Below are 13,901 nucleotides of genomic sequence, written 5' to 3'. Positions count from 1 at the left end.
GCATTGTTCATTACTGGAGACCTGGCTGGGTTATTTGCATTGTTCATTACTGGAGACCTGGCTGGGTTATTTGCATTTTTCATTACTGGAGACCTGGCTGAGATATTTGCATTGTTCATTGCTGGAGACCTGGCTGAGATACTTGCATTGTTCATTACTAGAGACCTGGCTGAGATATTTGCACTGCTCATTACTGGAGACCTGGCTGAGATACTTCATTGTTCATTACTGGAGACCTGGCTGAGATACTTGCATTGTTCATTACTGGAGACCTGGCTAGAGACTTGCATTGTTCATTACTGGTGACCTGGCTGAGATACCTGCATTGCTCATCACTGGAGACCTGGCTGAGATATTTACATTGTTCATTACTGGAGACATGGCTGGATTATTTTGCATTGCTCATTACTGGAGACCTGGCTGAGATATTTGCATTGTTCATTACTGGAGACCTGGCGGAGATACTTGCATTGTTCATTTCTAGAGACCTGGCTGAGATATTTGCATTGCTCATTACTGGAGACCTGGCTGAGATAATTGCATTGCTCATTACTGGAGACCTGGCTGAGATACTTGCATTGTTCATTACTGGAGACCTGGCTGAGAGACTTGCATTGTTCATTACTGGTGACCTGGCTGAGATACCTGCATTGCTCATCACTGGAGACCTGGCTGAGATATTTGCATTGTTCATTACTGGAGACATGGCTGGATTATTTTGCATTGCTCATTACTGGAGACCTGGCTGAGAGACTTGCATTGTACATTACAGGAGATCTGGTTGAGATACTTGCATTGTTCATCACTGGAGACCTGGCTGAGATACTTGTATTGTTCATTCCTGCAGACCAGGCTGAGTTATTTGCATTGTTCATTACTGGACACCTGGCTGGGTTATTTGCATTGCTCATTACTGGAGAGCTGGCTGAGATATTTGCATTGCTCCTTACTAGAGACCCGGCTCAGATACATGCATTGCTCATTACTGGAGACCTGTCTGAGAGACTTGCATTGTACATTACAGGAGACCTGGTTGAGATACTTGCATTGTTCATTACTGGAGACCGGGCTGGGTTATTTGCATTGCTCATTACTGGAGTCCTGGCTGAGATATTTGCATTGTTCATTACTGGCGACCTGGCTGAGATACTTGCATTGCTCAGTACTAGAGACCTGGCTGAGAGATTTGCACTTTTCATTATTGAAGACCTAGCTGCGATACTTGCATTGTTCATTACTGGAGACCTGGCTGGGTTATTTGCATTTTTCATTACTGGAGACCTGGTTGAGATATTTGCATTGTTCATTGCTGGAGACCTGGCTGAGATACTTGCATTGTTCATTACTAGAGACCTGGCTGAGATATTTGCACTGCTCATTACTGGAGCCCCGGCTGAGATATTTGCATTGCTCATTACTGGAGACATGGCTAAGCTATTTGCATTATTCATCACTGGAGACCTGGCTGAGATAATTGCATTGTTCATTAATTGAGACCTGGCTGAGATACTTGCATTGCTCATTACTGGAGCCCTGGCTGAGATATTTGCATTGCTCATTACTGGAGACCGGGCTGAGATACTTGCATTGTTCATTACTGGAGACCTGGCTGAGAGACTTGCATTGTTTATTACTGGAGACCTGGCTGAGATATTTGCATTGCTCATTACTAGAGACCTGGCTGAGATACTTGCATTGCTCATTACAGGAGACCTCGCTGAGATACTTGCATTGTTCATTACTGGAGACCTGGCTGGGTTATTTGCATTGTTCATTACTGGAGATCTGGCTGGGTTATTTGCATTGTTCATTACTGGAGACCTGGCTGAGAGACTTGCATTGTTCATTACTGGTGACCTGGCTGAGATACTTGCATTGTTCATTACTAGAGACCTGGCTGAGATATTTGCACTGCTCATTACTGGAGCCCCGGCTGAGATATTTGCATTGCTCATTACTGGAGACATGGCTAAGCTATTTGCATTATTCATCACTGGAGACCTGGCTGAGATAATTGCATTGTTCATTAATTGAGACCTGGCTGAGATACTTGCATTGCTCATTACTGGAGCCCTGGCTGAGATATTTGCATTGCTCATTACTGGAGCCCTGGCTGAGAGACTTGCATTGTTCATTACTGGAGACCTGGCTGAGATATTTGTATTGTTCATTACTGGAGATCTGGCTGAGATATTTGCATTGCTCATTACTGGAGACCTGGCTGAGATATTTGCATTGTTCATTACTGGAGACCTGTCTGAGATATTTGCATTGTTCATCACTGGAGACCTGGCTGAGATACTTGTATTGTTCATCACTGGAGACCTGGCTGAGATATTTGCATTGCTCATTACTAGAGACCTGGCTGAGATATTTGCACTGCTCATTACTGGAGACCTGGCTGAGATAATTCCATTGCTAATTACTGGAGACCTGGCTGAGATACTTGCATTGTACATTACAGGAGACCTGGTTGAGATATTTGCATTGTTCATTACTGGAGACCTGGCTGGGCTATTTGCATTGTTCATTACTGGAGACCTGGCTGGGTTATTTGCATTTTTCATTACTGGAGACCTGGCTGAGATATTTCCATTGTTCATTGCTGGAGACCTGGCTGAGATACTTGCATTGTTCATTACTAGAGACCTGGCTGAGATATTTGCACTGCTCATTACTGGAGACCTGGCTGAGATACTTCATTGTTCATTACTGGAGACCTGGCTGAGATACTTGCATTGTTCATTACTGGAGACCTGGCTGAGAGACTTGCATTGTTCATTACTGGTGACCTGGCTGAGATACCTGCATTGCTCATCACTGGAGACCTGGCTGAAATATTTACATTGTTCATTACTGGAGACATGGCTGGATTATTTTGCATTGCTCATTACTGGAGACCTGGCTGAGATATTTGCATTGTTCATTACTGGAGACCTGGCGGAGATACTTGCATTGTTCATTTCTAGAGACATGGCTGAGATATTTGCATTGCTCATTACTGGAGACCTGGCTGAGATAATTGCATTGCTCATTACTGGAGACCTGGCTGAGATACTTGCATTGTTCATTACTGGAGACCTGGCTGAGAGACTTGCATTGTTCATTACTGGTGACCTGGCTGAGATACCTGCATTGCTCATCACTGGAGACCTGGCTGAGATATTTGCATTGTTCATTACTGGAGACATGGCTGGATTATTTTGCATTGCTCATTACTGGAGACCTGGCTGAGAGACTTGCATTGTACATTACAGGAGACCTGGTTGAGATACTTGCATTGTTCATCACTGGAGACCTGGCTGAGATACTTGTATTGTTCATTCCTGCAGACCAGGCTGAGTTATTTGCATTGTTCATTACTGGAGACCTGGCTGGGTTATTTGCATTGCTCATTACTGGAGAGCTGGCTGAGATATTTGCATTGCTCCTTACTAGAGACCCGGCTCAGATACTTGCATTGCTCATTACTGGAGACCTGTCTGAGAGACTTGCATTGTACATTACAGGAGACCTGGTTGAGATACTTGCATTGTTCATTACTGGAGACCGGGCTGGGTTATTTGCATTGCTCATTACTGGAGTCCTGGCTGAGATATTTGCATTGTTCATTACTGGCGACCTGGCTGAGATACTTGCATTGCTCAGTACTAGAGACCTGGCTGAGAGATTTGCACTTTTCATTATTGAAGACCTAGCTGCGATACTTGCATTGTTCATTACTGGAGACCTGGCTGGGTTATTTGCATTTTTCATTACTGGAGACCTGGTTGAGATATTTGCATTGTTCATTGCTGGAGACCTGGCTGAGATACTTGCATTGTTCATTACTAGAGACCTGGCTGAGATATTTGCACTGCTCATTACTGGAGCCCCGGCTGAGATATTTGCATTGCTCATTACTGGAGACCTGGCTAAGCTATTTGCATTATTCATCACTGGAGACCTGGCTGAGATAATTGCATTGTTCATTAATTGAGACCTGGCTGAGATACTTGCATTGCTCATTACTGGAGCCCTGGCTGAGATATTTGCATTGCTCATTACTGGAGCCCCGGCTGAGAGACTTGCATTGTTCATTACTGGAGACCTGGCTGAGATATTTGTATTGTTCATTACTGGAGATCTGGCTGAGATATTTGCATTGCTCATTACTGGAGACCTGGCTGAGATATTTGCATTGTTCATTACTGGAGACCTGTCTGAGATATTTGCATTGTTCATCACTGGAGACCTGGCTGAGATACTTGTATTGTTCATCACTGGAGACCTGGCTGAGATATTTGCATTGCTCATTACTAGAGACCTGGCTGAGATATTTGCACTGCTCATTACTGGAGACCTGGCTGAGATAATTCCATTGCTAATTACTGGAGACCTGGCTGAGATACTTGCATAGTTCATTGCTGGAGACCTGGCTGAGATACTTGCATTGTTCATTACTGGAGACCTGGCTGAGATATTTGCATTGCTCATTACTAGAGACCTGGCCGAGATATTTGCACTGCTCATTACTGGAGCCCCGGCTGAGATATTTGCATTGCTCATTACTGGAGACCTGGCTGAGATACTTGCATTGCTCAATACTGGAGACCTGGCTGAGATACATGCATTGCTCATTACAGGAGACCAGGCTGGGTTATTAGCATTGTTCATTACTGGAGACCTGGCTGAGATACTTGCATTGCTCATCACTGGAGACCTGGCTGAGATATTTGCATTGTTCATTACAGGAGACCTGGCTGAGATACTTGCATTGCTCATTACTGGAGACATGGCTGGATTATTTGCATTGCTCATTACTGGAGACCTGGCTGAGATATTTGCATTGTTCATTACTGGAGAACTGGCGGAGATACTTTCATTGTTCATTACTAGAGACCTGGCTGAGATATTTGCATTACTCATTACTGGAGACCTGGCTGAGATAATTGCATTGCTCATTACTGGAGACCTGGCTGAGATACTTGCATTGTTCATTACTGGAGACCTGGCTGAGAGACTTGCATTGTTCATTACTGGAGACCTGGCTGAGATATTTGCATTGCTCATTACTGGAGACCAGGCTGAGATATTTGCATTGCTCATTTCTAGAGAGCTGGCTCAGATTCTTGCATTGCTCATTACTGGAGACCTGGCTGAGATACATGCATTGCTCATTACAGGAGACCAGGCTGGGTTATTAGCATTGTTCATTACTGGAGACCTGGCCGGGTTATTAGAATTGTTCATTACTGGAGACCTGGCTGGGTTATTTGCATTGTTCATTACTGGAGAACTGGCTGGATTATTTGCATTGTTCATTACGGGTGACCTGGCTGGGTTATTTGCATTACTCATTACTGGAGACCTGGCTGAGATATTTGCATTGCTCATTACTGGAGACCTGGCTGAGATTCTTGCATTGTTCATTACTAGAGACCTGGCTGAGATATTTGCATTGTTCATTACAGTAGACCTGGCTGAGATACTTGCATTCCTCATTACTGGAGACCTGGCTGGATTATTTGCATTGCTCATTACTGGAGACCTGGCTGAGATATTTGCATTGCTCATTACTGGAGACCTGGCTCAGATACTTGCATTGTTCATCACTGGATACCTGGCTGAGATATTTGCATTTCTCATTACTGGAGACCGGGCTGAGATACTTGCATTGTTCATTACTGCAGACCTGGCTGAGAGACTTGCATTGTTTATTACTGGAGACCTGGCTGAGATATTTGCATTGCTCATTACTAGAGACCTGGCTGAGATACTTGCATTGCTCATTACAGGAGACCTCGCTGAGATACTTGCATTGTTCATTACTGGAGACCTGGCTGGGTTATTTGCATTGTTCATTACTGGAGATCTGGCTGGGTTATTTGCATTGTTCATTACTGGAGACCTGGCTGAGAGACTTGCATTGTTCATTACTGGTGACCTGGCTGAGATATTTGCATTGCTCATTACTAGAGACCTGGCTGAGATACTTGCATTGCTCATTACTGGAGACCTGGCTGAGAGACTTGCATTGTTCATTACAGGAGACCTGGCTGAGAGACTTGCATTGTTCATTACTGGAGAGCTGGCTGAGCTATTTGAATTGCTCAATACAAGAGACCTGGCTGAGAGACTTGCATTGCTCATTACTGGAGACTTGGCTGAGATACTTCCATTGCTCATTACAGGAGACCTGGCTGAGATACTCGCATTGTTCATTCCTGGAGACCTGGCTGGGTTATTAGCATTTTTCATTACTGGAGACCTGGCTGGGTTATTTGCATTGTTGATTACTGGAGACCTGGCTGGGTTATTTGCATTGTTCATTACTGGAGACCTGGCTGGGTTATTTGCCTTGTTCATTACTGGAGACCTGGCTGAGAGACTTGCATTGCTCATTACTTGAGACCTGGCTGAGATACTTGCATTGCTCATTACAGGAGACCTGGCTGAGATACTTGCATTGTCCATTACTGGCTGGGCTATTAGCATTGTTCATTACTGGAGACCTGGCTGGGTTAATTGCATTGTTCATTACTGGAGACCTGGCTGGGTTATTTGCATTGCTCATTACTGGAGAGCTGGCTGAGATATTTGCATTGCTCATTACTAGAGACCCGGCTCAGATACTTGCATTGCTCATTACTGGAGACCTGGCTGAGAGACTTGCATTGTACATTACAGGAGACCTGGTTGAGATATTTGCATTGTTCATTACTGGAGACATGGCTGGATTATTTTGCATTGCTCATTACTGGAGACCTGGCTGAGATATTTGCATTGTTCATTACTGGAGACCTGGCGGAGATACTTGCATTGTTCATTTCTAGAGACCTGGCTGAGATATTTGCATTGCTCATTACTGGAGACCTGGCTGAGATAATTGCATTGCTCATTACTGGAGACCTGGCTGAGATACTTGCATTGTTCATTACTGGAGACCTGGCTGAGAGACTTGCATTGTTCATTACTGGTGACCTGGCTGAGATACCTGCATTGCTCATCACTGGAGACCTGGCTGAGATATTTGCATTGTTCATTACTGGAGACATGGCTGGATTATTTTGCATTGCTCATTACTGGAGACCTGGCTGAGATATTTGCATTGTTCATTACTGGAGACCTGGCGGAGATACTTGCATTGTTCATTACTAGAGACCTGGCTGAGATATTTGCATTGCTCATTACTGGAGACCTGGCTGAGATAATTGCATTGCTCATTACTGGAGACCTGGCTGAGATACTTGCATTGTTCATTACTGGAGACCTGGCTGAGAGACTTGCATTGTTCATTACTGGTGACCTGGCTGAGATACCTGAATTGCTCATCACTGGAGACCTGGCTGAGATATTTGCATTGTTCATTACTGGAGACATGGCTGGATTATTTTGCATTGCTCATTACTGGAGACCTGGCTGAGATATTTGCATTGTTCATTACTGGAGACCTGGCGGAGATACTTGCATTGTTCATTACTAGAGACCTGGCTGAGATATTTGCATTGCTCATTACTGGAGACCTGGCTGAGATAATTGCATTGCTCATTACTGGAGACCTGGCTGAGATACTTGCATTGTTCATTACTGGAGACCTGGCTGAGAGACTTGCATTGTTCATTACTGGTGACCTGGCTGAGATATTTGCATTGCTCATTACTAGAGACCCGGCTCAGATACTTGCATTGCTCATTACTGGAGACCTGGCTGAGAGACTTGCATTGTACATTACAGGAGACCTGGTTGAGATATTTGCATTGTTCATTACTGGAGACCTGGCTGGGTTATTTGCATTGTTCATTACTGGAGACCTGGCTGGGTTATTTGCATTTTTCATTACTGGAGACCTGGCTGAGATATTTGCATTGTTCATTGCTGGAGACCTGGCTGAGATACTTGCATTGTTCATTACTAGAGACCTGGCTGAGATATTTGCACTGCTCATTACTGGAGACCTGGCTGAGATACTTCATTGTTCATTACTGGAGACCTGGCTGAGAGACTTGCATTGTTCATTACTGGAGACCTGGCTGAGATATTTGCATTGCTCAATACAAGAGACCTGGCTGGGTTATTAGCATTTTTCATTACTGGAGACCTGGCTGGGTTATTTGCATTGTTCATTACTGGAGACCTGGCTGGGTTATTTGCCTTGTTCATTACTGGAGACCTGGCTGAGAGACTTGCATTGCTCATTACTGGAGACCTGGCTGAGATACTTGCATTGCTCATTACAGGAGACCTGGCTGAGATACTTGCATTGTCCATTACTGGCTGAGTTATTTGCTTTGTTCATTACTGGAGACCTGGCTGGGTTATTTGCATTGCTCATTACTGGAGAGCTGGCTGAGATATTTGCATGGCTCATTACTGGAGACCAGGCTGAGATACTTCAATTGTTCATTACAGCAGACCACGCTGAGATACTTGCATTGTTCATTATTGGAGACCTGGCTGGGTTATTTGCATTGATCATTACTGGAAACCTGGCTGAGATATTTGCATTGCTCATTACCAGAGACCTGGCTGAGAGACTTGCATTGCTCATTACTGGAGACCTGGCTGGGTTATTTGCTTTGTTCATTACTGCAGACCAGGCTGAGTTACTTCAATTGTTCATTACAGCAGACCACGCTGAGATACTTGCATTGTTCATTATTGGAGACCTGGCTGGGTTATTTGCATTGATCATTACTGGAAACCTGGCTGAGATATTTGCATTGCTCATTACCAGAAACCTGGCTGAGATATTTGCATTGTTCATAACAGGAGACCTGGCTGAAATACTTGCATTGCTCATTACTGGAGACATGGCTGGATTTTTTGCATTGCTCATTACTGGAGACCTGGCTGAGATATTTGCATTGCTCATTACTGGAGACCTGGCTGAGATAATTGCATTGCTCATTACTGGAGACCTGGCTGAGATACTTGCATTGTTCATTACTGGAGACCTGGCTGAGAGACTTGCATTGCTCATTACTAGAGACCTGGCTCAGATTCTTGCATTGCTCATTACTGGAGACCTGGCTGAGATACATGCATTGCTCATTACAGGAGACCAGGCTGGGTTATTAGCATTGTTCATTACTGGAGACCTGGCCGGGTTATTAGAATTGTTCATTACTGGAGACCTGGCTGGGTTATTTGCATTGTTCATTACTGGAGAACTGGCTGGATTATTTGCATTGTTCATTACGGGTGACCTGGCTGGGTTATTTGCATTACTCATTACTGGAGACCTGGCTGAGATATTTGCATTGCTCATTACTGGAGACCTGGCTGAGATACTTGCATTGTTCATTACTAGAGTCCTGGCTGAGATATTTGCATTGTTCATTACAGTAGACCTGGCTGAGATACTTGCATTCCTCATTACTGGAGACCTGGCTGGATTATTTGCATTGCTCATTACTGGAGACCTGGCTGAGATATTTGCATTGCTCATTACTGGAGACCTGGCTCAGATACTTGCATTGTTCATCACTGGAGACCTGGCTGAGATATTTGCATTTCTCATTACTGGAGACCGGGCTGAGATACGTGCATTGTTCATTACTGGAGACCTGGCTGAGAGACTTGCATTGTTCATTACAGGAGACCTCGCTGAGATACTTGCATTGTTCATTACTGGAGACCTGGCTGGGTTATTTGCATTGTTCATTACTGGAGATCTGGCTGGGTTATTTGCATTGTTCACTACTGGAGACCTGGCTGAGAGACTTGCATTGTTCATTACTGGTGACCTGGCTGAGATATTTGCATTGCTCATTACTAGAGACCTGGCTGAGATACTTGCATTGCTCATTACTGGAGACCTGGCTGAGAGACTTGCATTGTTCATTACAGGAGACCTGGCTGAGATTCTTGTATTGTTCATTGTTCGAGACCTGGCTCGGTTATTTGCATTGTTCATTACTGGAGACCTGGCAGAGATATTTGCATTGTTCATTACTGGAGACCTGGCAGGGTTATGTGCATTGTTCATTACTGGAGACCTGGCTGAGATATTTGCATTGCTCAATACAAGAGACCTGGCTGGGTTATTAGCATTTTTCATTACTGGAGACCTGGCTGGGTTATTTGCATTGTTCATTACTGGAGACCTGGCTGGGTTATTTGCCTTGTTCATTACTGGAGACCTGGCTGAGAGACTTGCATTGCTCATTACTGGAGACCTGGCTGAGATACTTGCATTGCTCATTACAGGAGACCTGGCTGAGATACTTGCATTGTCCATTACTGGCTGAGTTATTTGCTTTGTTCATTACTGGAGACCTGGCTGGGTTATTTGCATTGCTCATTACTGGAGAGCTGGCTGAGATATTTGCATGGCTCATTACTGGAGACCAGTCTGAGATACTTCAATTGTTCATTACAGCAGACCACGCTGAGATTCTTGCATTGTTCATTATTGGAGACCTGGCTGGGTTATTTGCATTGATCATTACTGGAAACCTGGCTGAGATATTTGCATTGCTCATTACCAGAGACCTGGCTGAGAGACTTGCATTGCTCATTACTGGAGACCTGGCTGGGTTATTTGCTTTGTTCATTACTGCAGACCAGGCTGAGTTACTTCAATTGTTCATTACAGCAGACCACGCTGAGATACTTGCATTGTTCATTATTGGAGACCTGGCTGGGTTATTTGCATTGATCATTACTGGAAACCTGGCTGAGATATTTGCATTGCTCATTACCAGAAACCTGGCTGAGATATTTGCATTGTTCATAACAGGAGACCTGGCTGAGATACTTGCATTGCTCATTACTGGAGACATGGCTGGATTTTTTGCATTGCTCATTACTGGAGACCTGGCTGAGATATTTGCATTGCTCATTACTGGAGACCTGGCTGAGATAATTGCATTGCTCATTACTGGAGACCTGGCTGAGATACTTGCATTGTTCATTACTGGAGACCTGGCTGAGAGACTTGCATTGCTCATTACTAGAGACCTGGCTCAGATTCTTGCATTGCTCATTACTGGAGACCTGGCTATGATACATGCATTGCTCATTACAGGAGACCAGGCTGGGTTATTAGCATTGTTCATTACTGGAGACCTGGCCGGGTTATTAGAATTGTTCATTACTGGAGACCTGGCTGGGTTATTTGCATTGTTCATTACTGGAGAACTGGCTGGATTATTTGCATTGTTCATTACGGGTGACCTGGCTGGGTTATTTGCATTACTCATTACTGGAGTCCTGGCTGAGATATTTGCATTGCTCATTACTGGAGACCTGGCTGAGATACTTGCATTGTTCATTACTAGAGTCCTGGCTGAGATATTTGCATTGTTCATTACAGTAGACCTGGCTGAGATACTTGCATTCCTCATTACTGGAGACCTGGCTGGATTATTTGCATTGCTCATTACTGGAGACCTGGCTGAGATATTTGCATTGCTCATTACTGGAGACCTGGCTCAGATACTTGCATTGTTCATCACTGGAGACCTGGCTGAGATATTTGCATTTCTCATTACTGGAGACCGGGCTGAGATACGTGCATTGTTCATTACTGGAGACCTGGCTGAGAGACTTGCATTGTTCATTACAGGAGACCTCGCTGAGATACTTGCATTGTTCATTACTGGAGACCTGGCTGGGTTATTTGCATTGTTCTTTACTGGAGATCTGGCTGGGTTATTTGCATTGTTCACTACTGGAGACCTGGCTGAGAGACTTGCATTGTTCATTACTGGTGACCTGGCTGAGATATTTGCATTGCTCATTACTAGAGACCTGGCTGAGATACTTGCATTGCTCATTACTGGAGACCTGGCTGAGAGACTTGCATTGTTCATTACAGGAGACCTGGCTGAGATTCTTGTATTGTTCATTGTTCGAGACCTGGCTCGGTTATTTGCATTGTTCATTACTGGAGACCTGGCAGAGATATTTGCATTGTTCATTACTGGAGACCTGGCAGGGTTATGTGCATTGTTCATTACTGGAGCCCTGGCTGGGTTATTTGCATTGTTCATTAATGGAGACCTGGCTAGGTTATTTGCATTGTTCATGACTGGAGACCTGGCTGAGATATTTGCATTGTTCATTACTGGCCAACAGGCTGAGAAACCTGCATTGCTCAGTACTGGAGACCTGGCTGAGAGATTTGCATCGTTCATTACTGGAGACCTGGCTGAGAGATTTGCATTGTTCATTACAGGAGACCTGGCTGAGATACTTGCATTGTTCATTAATAGAGACCTGGCTGAGATATTTGCACTGCTCATTACTGGAGAGCTGGCTGAGATATTTCTATTGCTCATTACTGGAGACCAGGCTGGGATACTTGCATTGTTCATTACTGGAGACCTGGCTGAGATATTTGCATTGCTCATTACTAGAGACCCGGGACAGATACTTGCATTGCTCATTACTGGAGACCTGGCTGAGAGACTTGCATTGTACATTACAGGAGACCTGGTTGAGATACTTGCATTGTTCATTACTGGAGACCTGGCTGGGTTATTTGCATTGTTCATTACTGGAGACCTGGCTGAGTTATTTGCATTGCTCATTACTGGAGTCCTGGCTGAGATATTTGCATTGTTCATTACTGGAGACCTGGCTGAGATATTTGCATTGTTCATTACTGGCGACCTGGCTGAGATACTTGCCTTGCTCAGTACTAGAGACCCGGCTGAGAGATTTGCACTTTTCAGTATTGGAGACCTAGCTGCGATACTTGCATTGTTCATTACTGGAGACCTGGCTGGGTTATTTGCATTTTTCATTACTGGAGACCTTGCTGAGATATGTGCATTGTTCATTGCTGGAGACCTGGCTGAGATACTTGCATTTTTCATTACTAGAGACCTGGCTGAGATATTTGCACTGCACTTTACTGGAGCCCGGGCTGAGATATTTGCATTGCTCATTACTGGAGACCTGGCTGAGATACTTCATTGTTCATTACTGGAGACCTGGCTGAGAGACTTGCATTGTTCATTACTGGAGAGCTGGCTGAGCTATTTGCATTGCTCAATACAAGAGACCTGGCTGAGAGACTTGCATTGCTCATTACAGGAGACATGGCTGAGATACTCGCATTGTTCATTCCTGGAGACCTGGCTGGGTTATTAGCATTTTTCATTACTGGAGACCTGGCTAGGTTATTTGCATTGTTCTTTACTGGAGACCTGGCTGGGTTACTTGCATTGTTCATTACTGGAGACCTGGCTGGGTTATTTGCCTTGTTCATTACTGGAGACCTGGCTGAGAGACTTGCATTGCTCATTACTGGAGACATGGCTGGATTATTTGCATTGCTCATTACTGGAGACCTGGCTGAGATACTTCATTGTTCATTACTGGAGACCTGGCTGAGAGACTTGCATTGTTCATTACTGGAGACCTGGCTGAGATATTTGCATTGCTCAATACAAGAGACCTGGCTGGGTTATTAGCATTTTTCATTACTGGAGACCTGGCTGGGTTATTTGCATTGTTCATTACTGGAGACCTGGCTGGGTTATTTGCCTTGTTCATTACTGGAGACCTGGCTGAGAGACTTGCATTGCTCATTACTGGAGACCTGGCTGAGATACTTGCATTGCTCATTACAGGAGACCTGGCTGAGATACTTGCATTGTCCATTACTGGCTGAGTTATTTGCATTGTTCATTACTGGAGACCTGGCTGGGTTATTTGCATTGCTCATTACTGGAGAGCTGGCTGAGATATTTGCATGGCTCATTACTGGCGACCTGGCTGAGATACTTGCCTTGCTCAGTACTAGAGACCCGGCTGAGAGATTTGCACTTTTCAGTATTGGAGACCTAGCTGCGATACTTGCATTGTTCATTACTGGAGACCTGGCTGGGTTATTTGCATTTTTCATTACTGGAGACCTTGCTGAGATATGTGCATTGTTCATTGCTGGAGACCTGGCTGAGATACTT

This window comes from Hypanus sabinus, chromosome X2, assembly GCF_030144855.1.
Source record: "Hypanus sabinus isolate sHypSab1 chromosome X2, sHypSab1.hap1, whole genome shotgun sequence".
In the NCBI taxonomy this organism is placed as follows: Eukaryota; Metazoa; Chordata; class Chondrichthyes; order Myliobatiformes; family Dasyatidae; genus Hypanus; species Hypanus sabinus.
The sequence above is the reverse complement of the archived record's forward strand: the minus strand, read 5'-3'. Positions refer to the sequence as shown.